The sequence below is a fragment of the Prosopis cineraria genome, unplaced genomic scaffold, assembly GCF_029017545.1.
Source record: "Prosopis cineraria cultivar Desert tree isolate PC_DT_omini unplaced genomic scaffold, ASM2901754v1 PC2, whole genome shotgun sequence".
Lineage (NCBI taxonomy): Eukaryota > Viridiplantae > Streptophyta > Magnoliopsida > Fabales > Fabaceae > Prosopis > Prosopis cineraria.
Genome location: NW_026555333.1, coordinates 19,383,515 through 19,392,185, shown reverse-complemented (window position 1 = coordinate 19,392,185; position 8,671 = coordinate 19,383,515). Strand labels below are relative to the sequence as shown.

The following is an 8,671-nucleotide window of genomic DNA, read 5'->3' as shown; positions in this document are numbered from 1 at the left end:
ACGAATTTCTATTTGGACCATTGGAATTAAATGTTTAGGATTAACTATAGTTAATTTGTTTCTAGGACAGAAATGTACCTAAAGAACCAAAGTGATTAGAAGGGATTTGAACTTAATGCTCTTAATTTAATTTTGGCAAGGAATTATTGAGCTAAAATTAAGTGGAATTTTGGGTAATTGAAAAATATTCAAGATTAATACCAATGTCCCAGCCTTTAAAATTGAAATTAAAATCAATTTAATTTGTATGTTGAGTACAATGGAGAAAATGAGAGATTAGAACTCTAGGGTACTTTTCTAATCATTTCTTGACTTTAGAATGCTTCAAAATCTTAGTTGTTTACTTTACATTTTCATTTTTAAATTAAATCATTCACCACTATAAGTTGCTTGTTTAACTTGAATGAAATTAAGAATTTAATGCCTATTTGCCAATTTGTTTAATTCTCTATGGGATTGATCTTGATTTGCCATTAGCTACAATTGTAACTTGTACACTTGCGGTGTTTATTGGTTCGTGTGTTGTTGGTGTCTTAAGGAATGTAATGGTTATATGTATTAAATGCTCTAACAAAATGTAAAGGAGAGTAATACCAGTAGAGCAAAGACATATGGGTAAAAAAAATTAATCAAATATTGAATAAGAATAAATTTCATTCAAAATTGTATTTAAGAATGTTCTAGATGATAAGGAAGTGAATCTCAAGATTTTGAAGTTGAAAAGACTAGAGTTAAAAAAATGCTTCATGATACTCTGTTCAAGACATGAAAAATAGAGCAAAATTCTTCAAAGATGTATCGATATAAGTGTGGATGTAATGGTATAAGTATGAAAAATTGATATAGATTGCAAGGGGCTTCATACAGGTAGAAGGGAGTTATACCAGGATGATTTATGTAAAAGACGTTGATTCTTGAAGACACATCAGTATAACTAAAGACATTTGGGTATAAAGTTGGACGTTTGGGTAGATGTGAGACATTTGGTTAGGAAGTTGGACATGCTTGTAGAAGCATCACGCACAAGATAGGCTTAGTCATTTGAGTAGAACTTAAACATTTGTGTTGGAATAACATCTTGGGTAGAAGTTCAGACATATCAATAGAAATGTCAAGATGAAATAAGACTAAGATATTTGGGTAGAAATAACATATTTGGGTTGGACATTGACATACCGATAGGAATGACATATACCAGTATGTCCAAGAATGAATCCAACAAAAGATTTAATTCTTCTTTAATTCAAGTTGAATCAATTTATAGATTAGAAATAATTCAAATAATTGGTTCTAAAAGGAAAAGAATTAATGCTAAGGAAAATCAAAGAATTTAAACGTATAAGCTTCATTTCCTTAAATTTTCCAAAAGCACTTATTTGCAAAATAACAACTTCTTTAATTTTTATAATCATCAAAACCCAAAGTTTAATAGTTATTAATCCTCATATGCAAATAAGTTTTTTCCTCAAGTTCTTCAACATAATTCTCCAAAAAAAAAAAAAACACAACAGCTAAGAGATGATACATTTTTGGTTAATATCATTTTTTGAGTAAACCAAAATTTTTTTTAATATCATTTTTCGTTGATGTTATTATTGCGATTGAACTAGGGACGAATCCAATCATTGTATGGGGTCATAATTGAAAATTTATCTAAACGTGGAGGCTAAAATTAATTTCAACATTTTTCATAAACAAAATTTTACCATTTGCAAAGTAAATTTTGAAGCATGGGGGGCAACAGCCCATACTTTTCCCCGTGAATTCATCACTGGGTTGAATAATGTAGATTAATTACATCTGAATACGTTGAATGCATTTTAGGAAGGTGGAACAAGGTTAGCATGTTGAAATTTAATTTTGATAGCAATTTGAGTGAGCTTTACATGTTTGTGATTTTCTAAATATTTCTGTCAGGCATCTTTTCCGCATGTCATTCATTAACAAGAAAATAATAGAAAGCGGATGAGTGTTAGTTTATTTTTTTAAAATAATAAATAAAATAAAAACAAAGCATAAACTTATTGTATATATAATTATTTCTATTTCTACAAAATTTAAATCATTATTATTATTTAAAAAAAATGAGTCTGCAGCTTCATTTTTTTCATTTGAATTGCAAACCCTGTTCCTCTTTGCAGTTTCTCTTCTTTGTCTCTTTTGGGATATACGTTTGGTTGGAACATAGAATTAGCAGGGAGGGGAAGGGGAGCAGAGCGAAAAAATTTTAATGGAAAGAACGTGAGGAAAGAGAAGCGAAGGAAAAGGGAGAAAATCCTCCCAAATTGATTAAAGGAATTGCTAAGAGGAGAACGAACATTATGTTTGCCAAACAATGTGGGAGGCCTCTCTTCCAATTTTCGTTCTAGGGAGGGAAAAATTACTCCCTGCAAGCAAACAGCAAATAAACCTCTTTTATACCGTCGGCCGTCACTTCAACTCCCCGACGCTGCTGCGTTCCTCTTTCAGCCACAACTGACACTGTGCGTTCACCGTCACAAGTACACCGTCGATGCCCCCTACAAAGTCTTCTTCCTAGTTTTGCTCTTCCTCCAATTACCGTGCACTTTCAGATAGCTTCTTCTTCTCTATATCATCTTCACGTTGCTCCACCAATTCCTGTTGCATTGTTCCCGTCGGCTGTCTAAAGCTTCTTCTTCTTTTGTCTAACCACTCCTCACGCACGGCCACGCTGCGTCCTCGTCGTGCTTCCTATCTTTTTGCCTATTTCTTTTAGCTCGTGTTTCACACCCTCCAAGTCCAGGTATGGTGTTTTTTTTTGTTTTTCTTTTAGCTCTGTTTTTATTGGAATGAGTTTTTTTTTTTTTTGTTACTAGTGTCATCGCTATTAATTTGTTATTCGAATTGAGACTAATAGTCGAATGTTATTCATCCTCTTCATGTGATTTAGTGCTGGATTTCGTCGCTATATCTGAGTATGCATTTTCTGTTTTCTTGTTTTGATTCCTGTAATGTTGCACGACGAACCTGTTCTAAGCTTTATATGATTGGAATGTTTTGGTTAGTTCAGTGAAGCTATAATGATTGATTGCTGGCTTACTATTATTGAAGATTCCGTTGGCTAAGTTTAATGTGATTCAATGTTTGGGTTTGGTGGAGTTGCCGTGTTGCTATGTGATGATGATGATTTCGCTGTAAACAGCATATTTTGAGTGCTTATCTCTATCTACTCTTCTCCTTTGCCTCGTTATTTTGATGTGTAAATCATTGCGATTTGCTATTTTGACTTTTGAGAGCCATGCGTGGCTGAATTGGACTTTTTATCAGTGGATACTTAATTTTATGCACATAATCATCTATTTGATGTTTGGCCACTATTAAATATGAATTTGGGGATTAGGATTTTCCTTAACAAAAAGGATCTTAATTGGACTATGGAATTGAGTAATATGGGATTAGATTATTATCTAATTTGCAATTAGGATAGATATATACTTAAGTGTCCCATATAATCATTGTAGAGTAAGCTAGAATTGAATTGCCTCTTGAGTAATTATGCTAGACATAACATCATTAACTTGAGAGAGGGCTTTAGGTAGATAAATAGACATTTGTAGCCATTAATACTCTAGATTAAAAAATTATCATTGCAATAAATTAATTAGGTAAAAGCAAAGTCAATGAAGCAAGTAAGGGACTAGTAATTCTAGGTTGCCTTCGACATAAGTGGTTGTTAGATTAAGAATCTTAGTGTATTTTTGTGAATTCATAGATGTTAGGAGAAACTGTCAATGGTGGAGGATAATGTCAACACCCACTTCATCATTCCATTGGAGCCAGATGCCCCATGAGAAGCTTAAGGCTTCAATTCTATGGGAGTAACTCATTCCAATCTTCTTAATCACTTTATTACATTTGGTACCTAAAATTAGAGGTCAAAGACTTGAGAAAAGTTCTTAGTTTCTTACATCAAAGGCGCCTTCTTATGGAGCACCTATATAATATTGTGTCAAGTCAAGACATCTCACAAATTTAAGAGGCGGTGATGGTCAAGCTATTTGATGCCCACTATCACCTGGAGGGCTCCAGAATCTTTATCAAGACCCCCAATTAATCAAGGCTACCCAAGATATTGGAGTAATTTGCTTTGCCATTGATGGAGTTTTTGAGAAAGATTGGCACTTGGTTATGAGCGAAATCCATCCTTCCATCATTCCTTGCTTTGGTCATCATCCATGGTCATTTCTAGTATCAATCTCATCTTTTTTGCTTCCTCATTCTGTTTCTTTCGCTTTTTTTTCTTTTGTTTTTTTTTCTGGTTAAGTTAATTCGGATGAGTATAGAGGATTCGGGACTTCTCTATGTGCAGGTTTGTTGCAGAGAGGAGCCCCAACTAGTTTAAGACCCTGAAAGAATACTTTGATGCTACACTCTCTGTTGCAGTTGGAGAGCTATCTCTTTCTTTCCATTTAAAAATTCCTTTATTGATTAATTTCCATGATTCTAGGGAATTTAGTAACTAGTGAAGGAGAACAAAATTTGTCATTCTATCGTATAATACGTGATAAGGAGGTAAAGGAAGCTCTTAAGAAAATGGCAAATGGTAGAGCCAACGGACCTGATTGTATATCTATCGAAGCGTGGAAATGCTTAGGTGAAGAAGGGGTGAGATGGTTAACTAAGTTATTTAATGTGATTTTACGGTCCAAGAAAATACCTGATGAGTGGAGGAGAACTACATTAATTCCTATTTATAAAAATAAAGGAGATATTCAGAATTGTACTAACTATAGAGGGATTAAACTCATGAGCCACACAATGAAATTGTAGGAGAAAGTAATTGAGCATAAGTTGAGATTGGAGACAAGTATTTTTGAAAATCAGTTTAGTTTTATGCCAGGTAGATCAACTACAGAGGTGATTTATCTATTAAGGGGATTAATGGAAAAGTATCATTGTAAAGATAAATATCTACACATGATTTTTATTGATTTGGAAAAAGCTTATGACCGTATACCAAGAGAAGTGCTTTGGAAAGCGTTAGAAAAAAAGGGAGTACGGATTGCTTATATTAAAGCCATACAAGATATATATGAGGAGGTAAAAACTAGTATAAGAACGCCTAGTGGTCAAACAAAGGATTTTCCTATAAAGATTGGACTGCATCAGAGATCATCTCTGAGTCCTTATTTGTTCAATTTGATCTTAAATGTTTTGACGGAACATATTCAAGGGAAAATTCTGAAATGTATACTATTCACGGATGATATAGTTCTTATAGCAGAGACAAGAGAAGAGGTTAATTGCAAACTTGAGTTATGGAGGAGGACATTGGAGTCAAAAGGTTTTCATCTGAGTCAAAGTAAGACGGAATATTTATATTGTAAATTTGGTAAAGGACTATTCAACAATAATTTGGAAGTGAAATTGGGAGATCAAATTATACCTCAAGTGAAAAAGTTTAGATATTTGGGAGCTGTTATTTAAAATGATGGCGAAATCAGTGGAGATATTTCACATAGAATTCAAGCTGGGTGGTTTAATTGGAGAAAAGCTAAAGGAGTTATTTGCAACCGTAAGGTGCCTAATAAACTTAAAGGAAAGTTTTATCGCATTGCTATCAGATCGGCAATGTTATATAGTAGTGAATGCTGGGCTCTAATGAGACAGCAAGAGCATAAAGTTGGAGTAGCAGAGGTGAGAATGTTATGATGGATGTGCGAACATATACGTAAAGATAAAATTTGAAATGAGCACGTACGCGAAAAAGTGAGGGTGACATCTATTGAGGAAAAAATGGTAGAAAATCGGTTGAGATGGTTTGGGCATGTACAAAGAAGACCAAGGGAGGCACCAGTAAGAAGAGTGGAACATATAACTTTGAGTCCGATTAAAAGAGGTAGAAGAAGGCCTAAGAGAACACTTTTGGAAGTTATTGAACGCGATCTCTTAATTAATAATATTCCTAAAAGCTTGATAAATGATAGAGCACAATGGCGTCTTACAATCCATGTAGCCGACCCCACCTAGTGGGATAAAGGCTTGTTGTTGTTTTGTTTTATTCTAGGGAATTATAGAGTTCACTTTTAGTTGAGGACACTGCTTTTGTTGTCTCTCTGCAGCTCAGTTAGGTTGATGCCTAGACTGTAGTTACTTGAAAGTAAGTTTATTCACGTTAAAAAAAGGAGTTCCTAACTATGATTTTTTTTGGAGCTTTATTTGTTGTGTTATACATTTTCTTTCTCATTTGGATGACCACCGTATGATATTTGAGAATTCACAAGATAGAAAGTATTAATTAGTGAAAACATGAGGCTAGTGAGTGACAAAGTAACAAGTTACATGTCTTTGTTTTTTATGGTAAAGAGATTAATTGTTTTCCAAACTATCCAAAGCTTTTTGGATGTACCCAGTGCTTGTGCATGCATGATTTCCCATCTTACACACAGCTGTTAAAATGCATGGATGCTTTTGGGGTGTGCGTGCATGTGTAGCTGCGATTTCTTATATTGTGTTCACATGAATTGACTGTAGCAGCGTGTGACACTTGGCTCTATTATTATGTGCTCAACATTGTTCTAATAGACTGTCTACTTTATTTCAGATTGGTGCGGACAAAGGATCTCATGGAAGGCAGATTGATTTCTCAGAGCAGGTTTTACCACCTCAAGTGTTTCATTATCCTCTTTTTTTCAGTTGTCTGTGGAGTATCTTTCTTATTTTTTCCCTCAGTGGTCTGGAACTCTTGATAGCTTCATCAGTTCTCTTGGAGCAATCCATGAAAGCTCCGGTTTGGCTTTCTCTTACTTATATATTTATGTCTGCATATATAATACCGTAATAGGAGGGTAGATTCTTCCACAGTTTGATAAAGATGTGTAGGAAGTGGCTTCAGCCTTAATATCTTGTTCCTTCCTTTACTTGAAAATATTGGCTAGATCATTGCTAATGTGTTAAGGCATCTCTGCAGGTTTAATTATTACGGCAGCAGCTTGAACTTGCAAAAGAGTTGAACAAGCCAGCATGTGTTCACTGTGTTCGAGCTTTTGGTGACCTTCTAGAGCTGATGGAGTATGGATATTGATATCTTATCTTTTCCTATCTCTTTCAATTGTTAGTTCCAAAAAATTTCTGTTGAAGTGAATTCTCATTTTAAGCCTTCTCATTTACATTATTCCTTTAAAATTTCAAAATTTCCAGGTCCATTGGGCCTTTCCCTGCAAGTGTTATTCTTCATTCCTACCTAGGTTCTGCTGAGATGGTTTTGTGAATTTTCCAAGCTTGGTGCTTATTTTTCCTTGTTTGGGTTCCTTATGTCACTTAAAGCAAACAAGGCGAAGAAAATGCTGAAGATGGTAATGTTCATAACGTCTGATATTTGATCATTTTTCCAATCTCTTATATGTCAAAACTGTGACTGGTCTTAACTTCACATTCCATTTAGGTATCATCTGATAGGATTTTATTAGAGACAGATGCACCAAATATTCTGCTAGATTCATAGATTCTCTCCTTTTCATCGAAGAACATGCTTGTCTCCTTGAGAACATATAAATGTTGTCAAAAGAAACACTTAATCATCCAGCAAACATTCGCAACGTATGTGGCTTATATGTTGTCTTTGTTGTTGTCTTATTTATTCTAAAGAAGCATACCCTTTTTCCGTTATTCACGCGCCGATAGAATTTGAGTTTCACTGACAGTGATTACATGAAATTTTCTGACAGTTGCTTTGTTGGAGACAACAATTTGTCTGCTGAAGACAAAAATTTGTCATATTTTACTTGTATGAATGAATGGTTATTGCATATGGGTGGCTGTGTTTCTCTTGTAGGAAGTAGAAGTTTCAACCAAGAAAATGGAAGAGGGATATAAATTACGAGCTACAATTATTGGGTGTAGTGTAGCACATGTCATTGTCAAGCAAGTGGTAATAATTTCTTTTAGACACTCAGGTCTTCATTGTACACACATGCAGGTGCTTGATTATGTTGCATCCATGTTAGAGATTTCTGGAGAAGAACTTGCTGAACAAAGTTACCAGAATGCAGTCCGCCTATTGTCATATGAAGGTTCCAAAGTCCTTCAATAACAACAGCAACAACAGGCTTTATCACACTAAAATTATCTTGAAAGCTATTGAAGTCCTTTTTATGATAAAATTGAAGCCTATAAATTAAAAATTACAAATTAATCATCAGGTTACTACTCATTTGGTAGGTTCAGAATTTTTTCTGAACTTTAAAAAATCATTACTAAATCTAGAAAATTCATATGAGGATACTCTAAAATTACCTTGAAAGCTATTGAAGGGATTTATATGATAAAAATACATTTTAAATCCTTTTTGGTTTCAAATAGCATAGTTTATTTGTTTCTCTAAAACTGCTCTGCTTCTCTTACAGAGTCTGTGCCATAATTGAAATATTAATTACTCAAGATTTACATGTCCAAATGACTTGGTTTGGGATTTGTTGGAAAGCTATATGTGTCTAGTTTTCTCATAAAAATTCTTATGGGCATTGAACTTGATTAACTATATGATGAACAATGAAACAATATCCTTTCTTCAAAAAGAACCTTATCTGGATGGCACCAATCATGCATATTAAAATCATGATTCCAAGACTAGTTTAGGATTTCAAATTGATCATGTATCCTTTCTTCAAAAAGAACCTAATCTAGATGGCACCAATCATGCATATTAAAA

The 8,671-nt window shown here is 34.1% G+C and overlaps 1 pseudogene; it reads left to right on the top strand.

Annotated features, from left to right (window-relative positions):
• The first annotated feature begins 3,338 nt into the window (after positions 1-3,338).
• Positions 3,339-8,261, top strand: LOC129299841 (uncharacterized; annotated as a pseudogene).
• The last annotated feature ends 410 nt before the right edge of the window (positions 8,262-8,671 follow it).